Source organism: Sinocyclocheilus grahami, unplaced genomic scaffold, assembly GCF_001515645.1.
Source record: "Sinocyclocheilus grahami isolate Dianchi unplaced genomic scaffold, SAMN03320097.WGS_v1.1 scaffold92.1, whole genome shotgun sequence".
Classification (NCBI taxonomy): Eukaryota; Metazoa; Chordata; class Actinopteri; order Cypriniformes; family Cyprinidae; genus Sinocyclocheilus; species Sinocyclocheilus grahami.
In genome coordinates, this window is record NW_015505271.1 from 3522044 (window position 1) to 3539776 (window position 17733).

The 17733-nt window shown below is 38.0% G+C and overlaps 1 long non-coding RNA gene across 1 annotated transcript; it reads right to left on the reverse strand.

Moving 5' to 3' along the window:
• Window positions 1-9004: 9004 nt before the first annotated feature.
• On the reverse strand, window positions 9005-17455 carry LOC107587478 (uncharacterized). Its single transcript, XR_001609480.1, has 3 exons — window positions 17413-17455; window positions 9472-9558; window positions 9005-9120 (listed from the first exon to the last, which is right to left on the reverse strand). It is a non-coding gene; the product is annotated as an uncharacterized lncRNA (long non-coding RNA).
• Window positions 17456-17733: the final 278 nt, after the last annotated feature.

The following is a 17733-nucleotide window of genomic DNA, read 5'->3' on the forward strand; positions in this document are numbered from 1 at the left end:
TCACATTTCTCAGTTTTTCCAAAGCTTTTTTGTATTATGTTTCCTTTACAGTCCAATCAGTAAGGCTCAAGTACCAGTCATTGACACCAAACAGGAAATGCATTCCTTTTAAATAATATGATATATTATTATTATTATTTAGAATTTGCATTAATAATATTAAAATGGCTAATATTAATGACTCGCTTTTAAAGAAATAAATTAAAATGCATTAAAATATATTATTAAAAAAAAACAGTACACTCTAAAAAATGCTGGGTTGTTTCAATCCAATGTTGGGTCAAATATGGACTAACCCAACTGTTGGGTTAAATTTTGGTTACATTTTTAAATTAGCTTTTTAACCCAACAGTTGGGTTAGTCCCTATTTGACCCAACATTGGGTTGAAACAACCCAGCATTTTTAAGAGTGTACTGTGAGAGAAAACTCACCTAGCAGCTTCCTCTAAAACTTAGTCTGAGAAATAAAGAACAAAACAGAAAAGAGTGGTGTATTATTTTGGAGGAGTGTAAATGAGATGAATAAAAAGCACTGTTGCATAAATCAGCCTCCATACCAGTCTTTATACGCATATTCTGCTGTGAGTGTCATCCAAACAAACTGCTGAACCCAAAACTTAATTGTTTTGGGGGTTTTTTCTTTCCTTTAAAAAGGTAACTGAATGTACTAAGCCATTAATTACAAAAATATTGTAATATTTTTTCATTTATTTGATTTATTAAATCAGCCCTAATATTTTTATATTTATTTTATTTAATAAATTTACTTTACATTTATATGACTTATCATACAAATGATTTACACAAAAATATTTACTACTCCTTATTTTCGAGAACTGTAATGGAAAACATGGTTATTCATAGCTTGTCTTTTGGGTCTGGTTTGTGGGACATGTTTGTCTTGCCAGCCTCACAATGCCAAGCTGGTGCCGAACAGGAACGTAACCTTATGCTCTTCTGCCTGCTCCAAACTTCCAGCCTGGTCCATCCATCCATTTGGTCTGTTTTCTCTAAATTCTCACAGCAGCCTAGACATAATCTCCCTAATTACCCCTTTAAAGTCGACTCAGAGTGTGAGATGCCTAAGCCAGAGGCCCCTAATTAGACACCTAAAAATAAAAAGGGGACTTTACGGGCAATGTGGGCAGTTTGGGGAATGTTTTAATGAGGGGGGCTGGCGCTGACAATAGTGTTAGAGTCATTTGTTGATTAAGGCTGCTGTCACCCCCTCCAGCCCTCCCACGTCTCCACAGCACTCCTCATCCAGAAAAGGCTACTGTTGGCAGGAAGGACTGGTCAAACATCACACTTTTTAATGTCCTGCTGAAATCACATCACCTGTTATATACACTGCTTCTATAAAATATGCTTCTGAGAAGATGATGTTATGCCACATATTTTGAAATGTAAATGCTTTCCACTTAAATAAATCAGAGCTTCACTTGCACTCTGTCCTAAAGGAATAGTTCACTTAAAAATAAAAATTCTTTAATCATTTATTCACCCTCATGTCATTCCAAACCTGTATGGCTTACTTCTGCGAAACACCAAAGAATATTTTCAAGAATTTCTCAAGGACAGTTTTCTGTCCATACAATGAAAGTCAATGGGATCCAAATGTAATTTTTTTGGGTGAACTAGTCATAACTCTGTGTGACATGCATTTAGACTTATGCCACACAGCGCAAAAAAAAGAAAAAAAAGAGTGCATTTTTAAATTCAAATTAAATAAATGATACAAACGCTGTTCCCATGACCCATAACATCTCTCCAGAAGTTTACAGTGTATCAGTAACCATGAATGAGAGTCCTCAGTGCTAAGAATTATGTTTTGCTTCTTGAAACATTTGAGTGAAGAAATCCAGTCTGTTAATGTCTGTCCATTTTTAGGTCTCATTTCCACCATCTGTCTAGCAACCTTTTATTTATTTATTTTTTTTTATGAGTAATTAAGTATGAGGATATAGGAATGGAGGCAAGATGGTCTTTATCAGTTTACATCTTTCTATACGTAGAAATTTGATTTGAAAGGTTGGTGGATTGTGCTGTTAACATACACAAGACATACAATTTCATCTTAGTATGACTCAAGGGACTTCATAAAGATGGAATACAGAAATCAGATATAGTTCCATTGTAATTCTAACATCTGTGCAGTAGCCACCGGGTGTGTTGTGTAGCACCACATAGTCACATGTAATGTGTTGTGATAGTTTGTCAGACATAAATTGCACTTGCCGGGCTAAATCCTCCAGGGAGAATCCAGCTGGTTGACCAGATTGAAATTGCTGCTATGGTGTTTCCACATTTAAAGTATTTAATGTTAGTTGCACCCATGAACAATCTCTAACTGAAACGGTAAACACAACATAAATAATCTTGTCCATCTGGTCATGTGCTGTTCAGGCCTGCCGCAGAACAGTTTACTTCTTAGATCAGGTTAATCCCCGACTGGCCATTAAGAATTAGCTCATGATATTAAAATGGGTTGTAAAAGGTTGTTTAAATCACACCCCTGCCTGAAATTCTTTATTTAAAATTTAATTTGAAAAATGACAAACATGTCAACAGCACAAGAGCTAGGCCTACTAATCCCAGGGGAACTCTTTGGTGTTTTGCACTTCTTTGACTGTCGATTCACACACACACACACACACACATACATACAGTGGGGAAAAAAAGTATTTAGTCAGCCACCAATTGGGCAAGTCCTCCCTCTTAAAAAGATGAGAGAGGCCTGTAATTTTCATCATAGGTATACCTCAACTATGAGAGAAAAAATGAGAAAAAAAATCCAGAAAATCACATTGTAGGATTTTTAAAGAATTAATTGGTAAATTCCTCGGTAAAATAAGTATTTGGTCACCTACAAACAAGCAAGATTTCTGGCTCTCACAGACCTGTAACTTCTTCTTTAAGAGGCTCCTCTGTCCTCCACTCCTTACCTGTATTAATGAAAGACACACATATAAATTCACACACATACCTTTACCCACACGCACACACTCATGAGATCAGTAACAGGAAAATTGGTCTCTCTTTCTGGCCCACTTGGGATTGGCGGAACTGATTAGCATTGCAGGGACAATTAGCACCAGTCTCAATGAGGAGCACTGAAAATAACCTCTTCCTCATCATTTTCAGTCCACTGAAACCGCACACACACAAATTAACTGGATGTGTTTCCTTCAGCCTGGACAAAAATAACATCAATGCTTCATCCATGTGTCTTCCCTCACAGAACTTGTTTGGATTATTTTTTAGTCTATAAATTGTATCCAAATGTAGGTCATTTTCAGTGTATCTGAGTTTTTGTCCACACTCTATCAGAAAAAATTTGCAAACATTTTCCCCATCTTGTCACTGAGGCAGTTACCTTAATCAGACACCTTTGTACTAAAAGGTACATATTAGTACCTCAGAGTAGTAATACGTACCCTTAAGATACTACTATGCACCTTTTAGGGGTAATTAAGGTACAGATAAGTGCCTTAAAGCATACATTTCCAGTGACTGGCTACTGTACCCTTAAAGATACAACTTTTGTGCTTTTTATTTTCTTAGATTGTACAATGAAAGTCAACTCTGGAGTTTGTAAAATACTCTTTTGTGTTCCACAGGTTTGAAATTGCATGAGGGTGAGTAAATGACAACAAATGATGTCTTTTCATTCTCTCTTTGAGCACTTACATTTGCTAACAAAAGAGTAGCACTGATAAAGATATGAAGTAAACTGCATTATCAAATTAAATGACAATAAGTTCAGAATGCTCTCCACAGTGATTTTGAGTTAGCAGCTAAGTGATTGGAGAAGAGCAGAAAGAAGTCAGCAGGACATGTTAGGTGGTGGGCGGGGCTGTGTGCCAACGAGCCATGTGACATGCAAGTCAGCAGACATATGGCTTTGCTTAAGAGAGGGTGGAGAGAAAAATAAAACAACAGAGAAGTCACATGAAACGTGAGGCTAATGGTTCATGTCCATCGACACGCATTCAGAAAGGAGACAAAACGTTTGAGTATATTATTTGATAAAGGGAAAGTCAGTCAGAGTTATGTGGCATTTTAATTAAGGTCATGAGGCGTGTGTCTGATATGAGGTTTCACAGGTATACCTAATTGGATTGTATGTGGAACATTTAATATATTGTGCAGAGGTCATCCCTACTGAAGCGTATTCATTCTACTGAAACCTACTGAAAGGCCCAGATTAAATCGGTAGACCTTTTTCACATTTTTAATGCTGATTTTGTGGGGAAATCATCATGAAATGTGTTAAGCAGAGCTGACACTATTACAATGTATTGATAGCTGAATGCATAATCAATCAAGCCCAAATATTTAATAAGCAAACATGCATGGGGCTGTATTTACATGTGCAGCTTTTCAGACTTCATCGCTTTGCCATTTGAATGTGAGGAATTCAAAGTTTGAGTCTCAAAATCTGTAAAACCAGCTGCCATGTATCTGACAATTAAAAGAAAGCGATTGGATGCCTATTCAATACGTTAACATGTTTAAGAATGTAATAAATATTGAGCAAATAAAGATATGTGAGGGATAATAAACCAGATAAATAAATACATAGACAAGAAATAATAATTTGAGATTCATTTATTTTTATTTTACATTGTTAAAATATTTCAAATGAATGCTGTTCTGTTGAACTTTAAATTCATTAAAAAGTCCTGAAAAAAAGTTGAATGGCCTCCACAAAAATAGTAATCACCAAATCAATATATTAGATTGATTTCTGAAGAATCATGTGACACTTAAGACTGGAGAAATGGCTGCTGAAAAGTCAGCTTGGCCACCATAGAAATTAAAGGTGCAGTAGATCTTGGAAAATGCTAACTTTAGCCTGATAGCACTGAAAGCGAACGTCCCACCCTCCCTGCAATCGCCGTCCAAAGCCACGCCCCCTGAACGCATATACGCTCGTCGCTCACAGACCAGAATACCAGAGACAACATAACCACAATAGGCTACATCGGCGGTTCCAAATTCCAGTCCTCGCACTGGATGTGAAGACGTGTGTGTGTGTTTGAGTGAGTGTGATGTGTGTGAAGACGCTGCGCAGCGCAAATCCATGAATGATTAGGCCCTTTTGCACCGCTTTAGTTCCAGAACTAAACGTACGGTACTAAAGTACTGGTACGAATTTGCGTGACCTATTTCCCAGTACCATTTAAAGGGTTGCATTCGCGCTGAGAGTATGTACTAAGAAGTGACGTAAGCCGGTCGACAGCGACGTCATTTGTGCGCGGCGTTCAACAGAAACAAATTAGAACAACATTAACAACAGGAGGATGGAGGACGCTGTGATCGGAGTCAGTGTGTCTCGCGGGTTTCACAATAATGGACATGGAAAGTCGACGTATACATAAAGCGATTGAAAGAACGGAAAGGAGGACTAAGAATCTCCAACGACAACTGGCAGTGCTACATTTGCTACAAGTGCCTGCACTTCAGCGTCCGTCCATCTATCGCTGTTCTCCATACTTGCAAAATAAGTTGACATGTTTACAGTATGTTTACACGACGTTTTAAATCATGGCGGGTGAGGACGTTTTCATACGCATTTGGCCAATCAATGTCTACTTACGTCACGATTAGTACCAGTTGTGCTGGTTAGACCCTGCTCCGGAGTAGTAGCTAATTTGGTTCTCGAAAAACGATGAGAACACTTTGAAAGTACTACAATACCAGGAAGAAAGATCGGGTTGTTGATGTTTGTCTGCCATTCTCGGTCCGAGCGTTTTGATTGGATGAACATTTCTTGGTCCTATGCCTTCCACAGAATATATAAATGCAGATAAATACATTTAGACCACTTAACTTAATGATTGCTATCGTGATGTGAAGAGACTTTCAACCAGCATAACAATTTTTTTTTTAAGACAATCACCTATTGCACCTTTAATGACATTTTAAAATAGAAAACAATCCTTTTAAATGGTTATAATATTTCACAATATTTCAGTTTTTAATGTATTTTTGATCATATAAATGCAGACTTGTAAGCAAAAGAGAACTTGCCAACCCAAACTATTCAACGGTAGGTACATCAGTATACCTTTACATCTGCATGGAAAGAAACCTCAAAGACTCTTTCTCTTTCTTTCCTGGCACTGGTGGGAGGTGGAGGTTATAAAGATGTTAGGCCCTCTTATTGAGATGTAGTGTTAGAGGTGCTGGGAGGTTTCAATAAAAAAGTTAAAATTGTATAGGTGAGGCTTCACTTACAGCGTTGGAGCTAATTGGCAATAAATGAGTCCATCTGGTTTCATTTGCAGCTTGCAAAACCAGGAGGGTAAGTGTGTGTGTGAAGGAGAGTGAGGAGGCGGAGGTGGGCTCTCTTTTTTTACCCCCACGTACCTTAACACCATGCTTAAGTTGAAATCTAGTGTGGGTGTATGTCCGCAGAGCGCTGCCCCAGAGTGATCAGTGAGCTTTAGACAAGTTACAGTCAACAATGTTGAGAAAAAGTCAAGAGGGAGCTCCACTATGAATAGCCATATGATAGACTATGGAGAGTATGTGATTACCTCAGTGCTTTGTGCACTGCACATTTAAGCAAAACAAAACAGTGGGGGTGAAAAATGATTGGGAAGGACAGAAATATTTCTGACCAGAGGAACTAAAGGAAGGAGAGAGCTGTTTTTTTTATGTGTGTGTGTGTGTGTATGTATGAGGCTGTTTGAGGTTGAGGAGAGACGAGTGAAAGGCATGTGTGTCCTGGGCTTCTCGTAGATTGCTGGTTATTTTCTTTACCCGGGCAGCTCAATCATGCCCTGTGTGTTTGCGCAGCTTGTTAATCAACGCGAGTGTGATTAGCCCTGAGCCAGGCTGATCAAACCCCACCGAGCGCAGCCAAGGCCAACCCCATCCCTCCCTCCACTCACTCACTCACGCATCCACCCACCACCCCCACCCCAAACTGGCTTCATCCATCCCAGAAACCTCCTACTAACTGACTGAATTCTTTGTGCATTTGCAAGATTCTCCTTCCCTTCGCTCTGCTCCACCTTGAGAAAACCGAAGGAACGAGCATCTAAAGTAGCTCCATTCTTGGGATTTGGCATTTGCCTTTGCACTCAGTGGAATATTCTGGGTTATATATAAACTAAGTTCAATTGACATATTTTGTGGTATATTGCTGAATATATATATTTTTTTTACTTGTCCCTTGTTTTCTTAAAAAAGAAAAAAAATTGAGGTTACAGTGATGCACTTACAGGAATGAATGAATGAATAAATGAATGAATGAATGAATGAATTTTAACATTTACAGATTGGCCCCATTGTCTTCCAATTGTAAGTGCCTTGCTGTACCCCAGATTTTGTAGTGCTGTTGACTGAACCCGGAATATTCCTTTAATTAATGACAAACAGCTTGTGTTCTTCTACTTCACACTCACTTGTTCATTATCTCTGTTGATAAGGAGTGGACATAAGGCATAGATCACAAGAGAGCAAAGGTGTTGCTTTACTTTAATTTTTCATAAACAAAGCTGAACCTAAGAAGCTCCTGTTGGTTACCTGCTGACCACTGATGCAATCCGGTTTGTGAATGCAATCCGGTTTAACAGGATGCTACTGTTTATGCTGGTGGTCAAGGTCACACATGAGCTCGCTCTCACTCTCTCTCTCTCTCTCTCTCTCTCCACTTCTGTATGATGCCCAATTGGGTTTCCTTCCATCAACAGAAGTCCTAATTCCCCATATAAAATATCTGGCCAGTGCACAGCCCTCCTGGCTATTGTTTGAGAGGCACTTTTAGGTTGGCCTTACTTCCTGTGTTAAAGCTATGGGGGTTAGATGCTGTACATTCTGTTTCAAATCAAGATTTTGGCCATCGCAGAGGGAAATTTCCCAGGGTGACTAACACACTGTCAGAGTCCCACTGTCAAATCTGAAACAATAATTAATGCCAGGGTTCATTGTGTGGAGTAATGTAGGACTATGTATACTGTGTTTACTGTGTATTATTTATTATTTCAACTATGGACACTTTCTTGATTGTTCTTAAAGGGACAGTTCACCCAAAAATGCAAATTCTGTCATCATTTACTCACCCTCATGTCGTTCCAAAACTGTATGACTTTCTTTTTTTATGTGGAATTTTTAATGTATTTATTTTTTATTTCTATATGGAATGGTGTGAGGGTGGGTAGATGACAGAATTTTCATTTTTTGGAGTGGACTATCCATTTAAACACCTTGCATGTTTAATTTTTTTACACTCTTTACTTTGTGCATACATGCATCATCTGTCATTTTTGCCATTTTTGTTCTGCATCCATTCTGTGGTGGAACATTTTAAACTTGGTAAACAAGTACTCTAACTTTTGGTAAAAGTCTATCAAAGATCCATCAAAAATAGGTTAATTGCCCGGTTTCACACTAGTTTGTGAGAGGTGCTATATTGAACCTAAGGGGAATGAGTGAGCTGCATAAGCTGTGACAAACCGATGGTAATTGGATGGTAAGACGTTAATGGTAAGATGGTAAGATGTTAGTTGATGAGAAGGTTAAGAGAGAATGTCAGCTCATTAAGAGAGATCAGGAAAGTGATGGCTCAGTGGGGGATACAGGATGAGCAGATACAGGATGGTTGGATTTGAAGCTGAAGAAATATGTGATGAAGTAGGTGATGACACCTGTATTTGCTCACATTCTTGCTTTTTATTCTCTGTTTTTACTAACTTTCTTTAACCATTTCAAATTGATTAAAACAGCCAACAACATACACTGAACAAGCCTTTAATCCCTCAGCTTACTTTGGAGAGTTTTACACATGATAAAACCTCTTGTGCAGAAGACAATTGCTGTATTTATTCTTTGTCACGAACATCCGAACAGACATCCTCTTTGAGTCCTACCTATTGAAATGGGTGACAAAAGAGGGAAGAGGCAGCATGGAAAAGTGCCCAAACCTGCTAAGGGTATCTGTTTTCCTCCGCCTGCACAGGGGAGAACAGCCGGACGCTGTGTTTGGGTGCGTTCTGATAGCGGCGCTTATCGAGCCCCGTCTCTCTCTCTTCCTCCTTCCTCCTCTCCTTCTGTCTTCCGACCTCCGCCTCGAGAGGAAGGCGCTTATGTCATGCCGATTCCCCGGGCCTTGTGGGAGAAGGAATGAGAGCAATACATTGAGAGAGAAATGGGGAAAGGTGCATGCATTGCTGTTTGTAACTTTATCTTCATGGTGATTCACAAAGAATGAAAAGAATCCTCATTCTGGCTTCTGGAAAATACTGTCTTTATTTATTCACCCGTGCATCATTCCAAACCTGGATCACTTCTGCAGAACAAAAAAGAAAATTCAAAATATTCTCTTTATGCAAAAAAGAGAAAGTAAGCCATACAGGTTTGGAATGACACGAGGGTGAATAAATGATGACAGGCTTATCTTTTTTGGGTGAACTGTGTGAAGTGATTTTACAAACTGTATGCCATAGAGGAATATCAAACCTGGCAATTCCAGTTTCTTCTTCTTCAAACAAGGCAACTGCAAGGAAGAAATAAGAATGGTGCCAAAGAAAAGAAGTCTTCCAGGGTCTGTGAGAGGAAATGAGCATTGTAACTGAATGCTGCGTGGTGTTGAGGCCTGAGGGCAAAACTCAAAACCTCATATCCAGGAAAAAGAAGCCCCCTCTCTCTTTATTTCTCTCACATCCTTTCCTCTCCATCTCCCTTCCTCATCTCTCTCCCACACAACTAGCATTCAGGTTTGTCCTACTACTATCGCTACCCCCCCTTCCCCCCAACAGGAAATGAAATCCATTTTAAAATCATTTGGAAAACCACAGGGGCTTCAGACCAGGAAATATTCAGCGTGGGAGAGAGAGAGACAAGCCAGAAAGAGATAGAGCGCTGTGGATGGATACAGGACAGAGATGCTCCATGATTTCAGATTTGTCTGCTCTCCCCCTCACACTCTGACTCTTTCTCTCCCTTCTGTGTCTCCTGTATTCCCATCCCCCAACGGAAACGGGATATTACACAGTGGGTGGCCAGTCCTGGACCTGGATCTCCCTTTGCCTTGCCACCCTGACCCCGTTCTGACCTTCAGTAAAAAGTGCCACCTAGGGGGCACTGTCCTCTTATCGCCACACTGATAAGATCTGGTCTGACATTTCTTTGGTGCAATATCTTAAAGGCTGCCACTGAAGTCAAATGGCCAAAATCCCACCTTTTCATTATTCTGTTTTCACCAGTGAGGCTCTCACTCTCCCTGGACAGTCTGACGGCAGTATAGACGAGAAATCAGACGCCTCAGACTTAGATGAGACTTGTCCATATAAAAATGACCCTTGAGAAGAGTGAAACACTGAGGCTATCAGAATAAATGTGTTGAATTCTGATGCAGAAAGAGCAGTATACATACATACATATTTATATTACTTGAAATTTACATCTATTAATTGCACGTTTTTATGTTAAAGTACATGTCAATGTGAAATACCATTCACACATGATTAAACAGGTTACAGAGTAAAAAGGTTTAAAAAATTTTTTTTTTAAAGAAATTACTTTTATTCAGCAAGTGCATTAAATTTATCAAAAGTGACAGTAAAGACAATTATAATTCTACAAAAGATTTTATATTTCAGTATTTTCAACTGATCATAATAAGCAGTAAATCAGCAAATTATCATTGATGATAATGAGTAGCAAATCAGCATATTAGAATAATTTCAGAAGGATCATGTGTAACTGTACTAATGGCAAGAATAAATAACTTTTTAAAATATATTAAAAAAGAAACTGTAATAATTGTAATGATATTTCATAATATTAATGTTTTTATTGTATTTTTGATAAAGTGAATGCAGCCATGGTGACCATAAGAGACAAAAAATTTAAAAATCTTACCAACCCCAAACTTTTGAACGGTAGTGTATGGTGCATTTAATATTGGAATTATGACATTTATGAGTTAAATGCACATGAACATCACCATAGTCGCAATAATCGGTAAACAAAATATTTCTTAAAAATGTACAGGGTTGAAGCTTGCCAGAGAAATACTATAATGCAAACAGCAAACTACATTTTCCATAATTCTCTGTGGCAGCTCAAGATGAATATATATATATATATATATATATATATATATATATATACATATAAATTACACACCCAATGTGCCTAATTCCATTTGAAGGCACAAACTCTCAAATAAGAACTTCAAAGGAGGACTTGAATGTGCATTAAAAAATTAAATAGGGTAAATTTATTTCAGTTGACTTTAAATGTCATCTTTAAAACAATGAATAGTGTGATTTCCCTAACAGTTAGCATTCCTACAAGCCGTTGAACACATTTTTTTAAAGGCCTTGATATACTTTTGTGTGCTTTTTTTGCAATTGAGTATTCTTGGCTCGCAGACATATCAGTTTTCCCCTGCTATAAAACGGGCATGCTAAAGAGAAACAACCCAGAACAGATCATTTTCCAAGTGTGTTTGGCACCGGCTAATTTACAGCAAAAGCTGAGTGTCTCAATCCGCTCCAGTGGTTGCCTGCCGCTGCCTCCTGGTGGTTAAAATCATGCAACCTCAAAGTCGTATCTGCCATCAAGGTCCACTAAATATCTACTTTTGTATTTCTAAGAAATTTATCAGGAAATTATCAATTAAATTGATTGATAAATATGATTAACAAATAGCAATAAACCTGTAAAGATAAACAACGACGAGGTTGTGGAATTAAATAATGATCCACTGATTTATAATGAACTTGCACATTTCATAACATACAATATGACTAACTTCAACCATGACCTACAAACCTAAAATCCAGCACAGGCTGTTTCAAGAACAACACAGAAACAGAGTCATGCTCCACTTAGGCCTGTTCCGACATTCAGATACGGTCTCAAGCTAAGACACACCAACCAACATCCCAACATCCCAAAGAAGTCCGCTTCCACTTTACTTCAAAAAATGTGAACTGAAATTTTGCTGTAATCATGTCCTCGTTACACCATATTGTGAAAGAAAGTGGACTAGATTGTGAAAAACAAAGTCAAGTTTTGTATTGCGAGTCACAATCAGGAGGAAAAGCCCCCAGAGAATGTTCACTCATCAATCAATGTATGGCATTAGTGATGTGTACTGTTCTGATTAAAGCCCACCACAGAGAGGTGTGACAGTGTGTGCTCCAGTCTACCTAAATCTCTGTCATCACAGGCCCTAATCTCAGCTGACTGAGCTTCAAGGGAAGCGCCAGCCCTCGCTCACTAACTGTTGAGAGACTGATTGCTTTGAGGAATTCCACAAACATTAATGCATTCACAAATAGGAAGACTGTGCAATAAAGATGCAAGACAAGAATTCCTTCTTTTTTAAATTTTTTTTTACACAATATAGAATACTAATATGTAATGTACCCTATATACAACCCTGTATGCAAAATATACTGTACTGTCTACGCATATGTAAAAATGTTCCTTTTCCGATATTAATTGCATTAAGTAAAGGTTTTACAGGCAAATAATAAGATGGTTCCAGACCAATAAACATAAAATAGGTAAAATATACATTTTAAATAAATGCAGTTCATTTATTTAAAATGTACAGTTCAGTTCAAAAACAATATTCCACAATTTTCTACTGCATCTTGCATATTTTATATGGCTTTTCATGAAAACGTATAATTATTATTATTGATAATAATAATTATGTGTTATATTGATAACAGTAATAGTAGTAATAATAATAATAATACTACATGAATAAAAATATTTAAATAATATTAATTAGTAAATAATATTTTATAGTCATGTCTGTTGTGGAGCGATATCGTCGCTTACTTAAAGAAGCATTAAAATAGAAATGGTAAAGTTAGACTGCTGTGATATTGTGACATTTAAAACAAAAATGTTTTTGCCAGTGTACATGCATTTGACCTCCAATACAAACATGTAATATTCACAGCCAAATGTGTCAATTAAGAGTGACTCATTGCCAGAACCTACAATTCTTACTGACTGGTGTTTTTATTATTATTATTATTATTTATTTATTTTATTAATTTTTTTACCAAGATTTTACATTATAATCTGCATGTCTCCTGTATTAGGAAACCTTCATACTGATGATGGGCCATGAAGGACAAAGAAATAAAATCAAAATCTATACAGACCAGGAAATAGCTTAATGTAAAGCTTACTTCACATAGCTTACTGTCTACTGGAGAACCACATACTATCATCTGATAAAATGACAATAATATACTTAATTAACTGAAACTAATCCCGGCATCTCAGGAGAGCACACACTCCAGAGGGAAAATCCAAGCACCAAAAGACTTTTCTACTAATGTCAGTTTGTAAGTCACTTTTTCAACTTTGAATTCATACATGTGTGAATGACTTCTAATGTGTGTGCGTGCAGTGTACGACGTGTCGCCACGGCGTGTGACGCACCCCAGGAGTAGACAGTTCCAGCGTGGAGGGGCTTGATTGATGAGCCCATTCCAAATGTTTTCGCGTCCAAGTCAGTGGGAGTTTGAGTTGCCTTTGCGCATCTTAATATCAAACAAAACATTAGCGTCGGATTCCCAGGGCTGGCTGCCTCTCACTGGATTTCATTAGTCACCCCTCCACAGCACACAAATGCGCTGCGTGGCTCCGGGACATGGAGAAGAGAGAGAGAGGCAGAGAGGGAGAGGAAGGGCAGGGGGCCATTAAGGGATCATCATCTCATCCGAGCTTCCCTACCGCTAAGGATCAAAGTGTTAGAGGAAAAGAAGAGAATGTCCTTATTCTCCAGTAGTTTCTGATCAGCTCTGCTGCTCACTGCGACACCACATGAATCTGGACCAAAATGTAGATACACATGAAATAATGATTTTTTTCCCTCAAAGGCCTCAGTTGCTGTTTGCTTATTTAATTTCATGTTTTTACAGTGCAGAGACCCCCAAGATTCAGCTCACGCATCTAAATAGCTATATTTAAACGATCCCTGCCGCGTACCCGACCGACTCCATCAGGAGAAACACTGATCTTATTCACGCACTAATGAGGGCACTCATCTGTGTGTGTGTCTCCCCTGCCTACTTTTCCTCCTGCCAAGCCTTGATGCAATTACACCCCCACATCTGCAGGGGGCTCCCTCCGCCCATCGGTATGGGGCTTTCCAGGGGCCCTTTGGCTCCTGATTCACGGTTAATCAATCATGGTGCCTGGGTAATGACGCCCCACTGCTCCCCTAATGTCTTCTGGCGGGAGCCTCTGCCGCTGGCATTGAGCTCACGCAGGCACACATATGGCCGCTCTGAGTGAGTGACAGGACCCCTTTTGCGTGTGTGGCACCCTGCGCGACGGAAGCCATCAGCTCAGCACATAGACACGCGTGCTGACAACCACACACACGCGCCTCAGGGAAGGAGGAGAGTGACTGGAGAGAGGGAGGAAATAGGGAAGAAGTGCCACTTGGCCAATCTTCTCACGTCAAAGTGAACTGTCAAGAACAAAGCAAGTAGGGCAATGTGATATTTTTCAAAGCAGCTTGGGATGAGGAGCATTTGGAGCCCTGTGACACAGGGTTGTGCGACATTCAGAGTTGAATTTAGAATGTCTTTTTGAGTTCCACTTCAATTCATGAACTTGAATTGCATTGAAATGATGTAGCAAACGGGATGCAGAATTGCATTTCAGATTTGAATGTAAGGAAGTAGATTTAAAATGAACAAAAATTCACACAACTGCAATTTTAGGCAGCAAAGCTTTTTGAGGCAAATTATGAATGTTGGCTTGAAAAAGACTTGCTTTAAAGCTTTAAAAAGTTTTTAAAAAGCATTGAAGTTGGAAGGTTTATAGGCCTTATGGACAGTTTTCTGCATTGATAATAGCAAGAAACATTACTTGAGCTGAGCACCAAATTAGCATATTAGAATGATGTCATTTTTAAAACGAGCAGATTTCTGATGGTCAACGCAGCAAATTTGTGACCAACTTAAACACAAGCGCAGTCTATGGGGAGCTTTTTTGCTCTCACCCGAAACTCCTGATCGGGCAGACTCCGATTTGAAATCACTGTATTTCGCTCACAATGTTTCGCCAAACACTGGTAAATGTGACTGCACCTTCTTTCAAAAAAATGATCTCGAAAATCTTACCGACCCCAAACTTTTGAACAGTAGTGTACAGTATATATTATTTAGTTAAACAACACTTCATTACCCAAAATGCAGTACCTGCACTAAATGAAGTACTTATATTTAATGATGTATATAATAATTGTTTTCAATTTTGAAAACAATGAATTTAAATTCCCTTTTGTTTCATGTACTTATAAATTTATAATGCCACTTATAGTAACTTTATTAAAAGTCTGCAGTTCAACCTGCTTCTTATTTGTCATTCCTAGATTTTATTATTCATATTTATTCTTTTCCAGATCAATTTTACTTGATAAACTTAGCACATATGGCTTTGATAGCTTTTGGATGGATTTCCAAAAGGCCCTTGACAAAAGCCAAAAAAAGAGAGAAAAGACAAGAAGAATATTTCAGAAGGTAAAAAAGACTACGCAGAAAACCTTATTGAATTTGTGAGATTCATAGAGCACATATTCATTAAATCTGTCATGTCAACTGTCTGTGTCGTCTGTATGTACAGTCACAGTCATTGTGGACTGGCTTATACGGTTGGCCCATTCAATCTGTTTGTATGAAGAGGTGCTCCTCAGGCTCTAAGCATTTGTATGCAGTATATAGAGTGGCAGAGGCCCATCTGTGCAGCCTAAAACCATCCTAATTTATGTTTCACACCTCTTGCTGCCGCCACACTTTGCATCTCATAGCACATACTATCTCTCTCTCTCCCTCCGTTTCTTTTCAGTGGCAGTGACAGTGAAGTTGCTTTGGCTGTTAAAGAGCAATCCATCATCTGTTTAGAGCGCTTCATCAACATTGTGTACATAGCAGTGCTAAAACAGAGAGGATTTATGTTGCTCAGACAGAAGCTTTTTCTAGTGCCATATGGATGAGGAATAAAATCACAAAAACCAATTAAAAGGAATAACATGCATGCATTCTGTTGTGAAAGCTGAGACAACAAAAGATCACGTTAGTGGCTCTTACATGAGCTTGTGCTCACAGTATCAGACTACAATCTGTTTCAAACCTTTTACAAAACCAGTTCTTCTTTTTTTATGGTACGAATATCTTGCCGTTTGCTGTATGCTTTTGGATTGTTTAATTTTATTGTATTTTAGTTGTATTACCACTTTTCTAGCAATATATGGATTACTGAGATTCTAAAACAGAACTGAGCCCTTACAAGAAACTGCTGTAGTACTTTACCATGGTACATCCATGTGTATAGTACTCCAGAATAAAATAATGGTATTCATGTTCAGATATCATGGTAATAAAATTGTTTTTGTTATTAGTTTTTAATTATTTCTTTCTTTTTACTATTTAATAAATATACTGCAGTACATGCCGGATTTCACTATTCAGTAGGACTTGTCAAAATCTTGTCAAACATTTGCCAAAAAAATAAAACGATTTTGGGATGCACCAGTATTACAATTCTGATGATCACAATCACTGAACTGGTGGATATTTAAAAAACTATTTTGTGTGAATAAATAAATAAATAGTTATACATGGTTCAGTCAAGTTAATATGGATCACCACATTATAATGTACAGTATGAAAAACTTTACATTAAGCTCTGTTATTAAATTATTAGTGTTCTTAAAGATTAAACCAATGTGTTAGATTACAGCAAATGTAATCTGAGTGTAAAAATATGAAAAACATGAGAACATGCATAATGAAATATCCAATACTGGCCAGTAACTGATATAGTACTGATATATTGTCCATCCCCAAATATACTAAATTGACAGTGAATATGAACATTAAAGTACAGTCTGTATAATTATGCCATACGATGATGTACTGCCAATCTACAGGAAGTTGATTAGAGAAAGGCAATGCCAGTGGTCACTGGAAGCTTCTAAACGCTGCAAACTTAAGACACCATTACTCAATAAATGAAGCCCTCCTCTGCGATCTTCAACTCAACACAGCTAGTTGACTCAATTAATGTTCCTTCCCCCTCTGCTCTGGTGTCGACTGAAAGCAATTCAACTCGGAGCTTCCTTCCTTCAATGTTCCATGAAATTGGGCCAGATTGTTGTGTCACGTTAATTAATGTAATCCTCGTAGCACTGAAAGAGCTTCAAGTGAATAATTAGATCTGCTTTGATCACAAGACTGTATATGATATTTTTGTAAAGCTCAAAAAAATCTTATCTAAGATTAAGAAAGATGTGGCAGCGATTCAGCAGAGTGATGCAAAACTGTATGTAGTCTCTGTACATGTGTAACCTACAATGTATAAATGTAACCTACTGCATCTCTATTTTCTGTGTAATTCTGGGTCACATACCTTTCCAGTTTAAAGACAGAGCATCTCGGCACAAATCAAGGTTTACAAAATCACAGGATTTTAATCTGTGAACCATAGTTACACCTCATGAGCACCTTTTTTAGTAACTTTTTATCGCCACCTGCTGGCGAGAACATAAACTCGACACAATATAAATGCAGTGGTATTTTACGTTTAAGTGTGGTGTTGTCGGATGTATGTATAATTGAAATGTAAAATCCCAGCAGTAATCAAAATAATATTTTTGCATTGATTAACTATTTCTTATATTTGCAGTCTGAAGCTTTTCATATTCATCTTTGTAGATCCAACAGTAGAGCA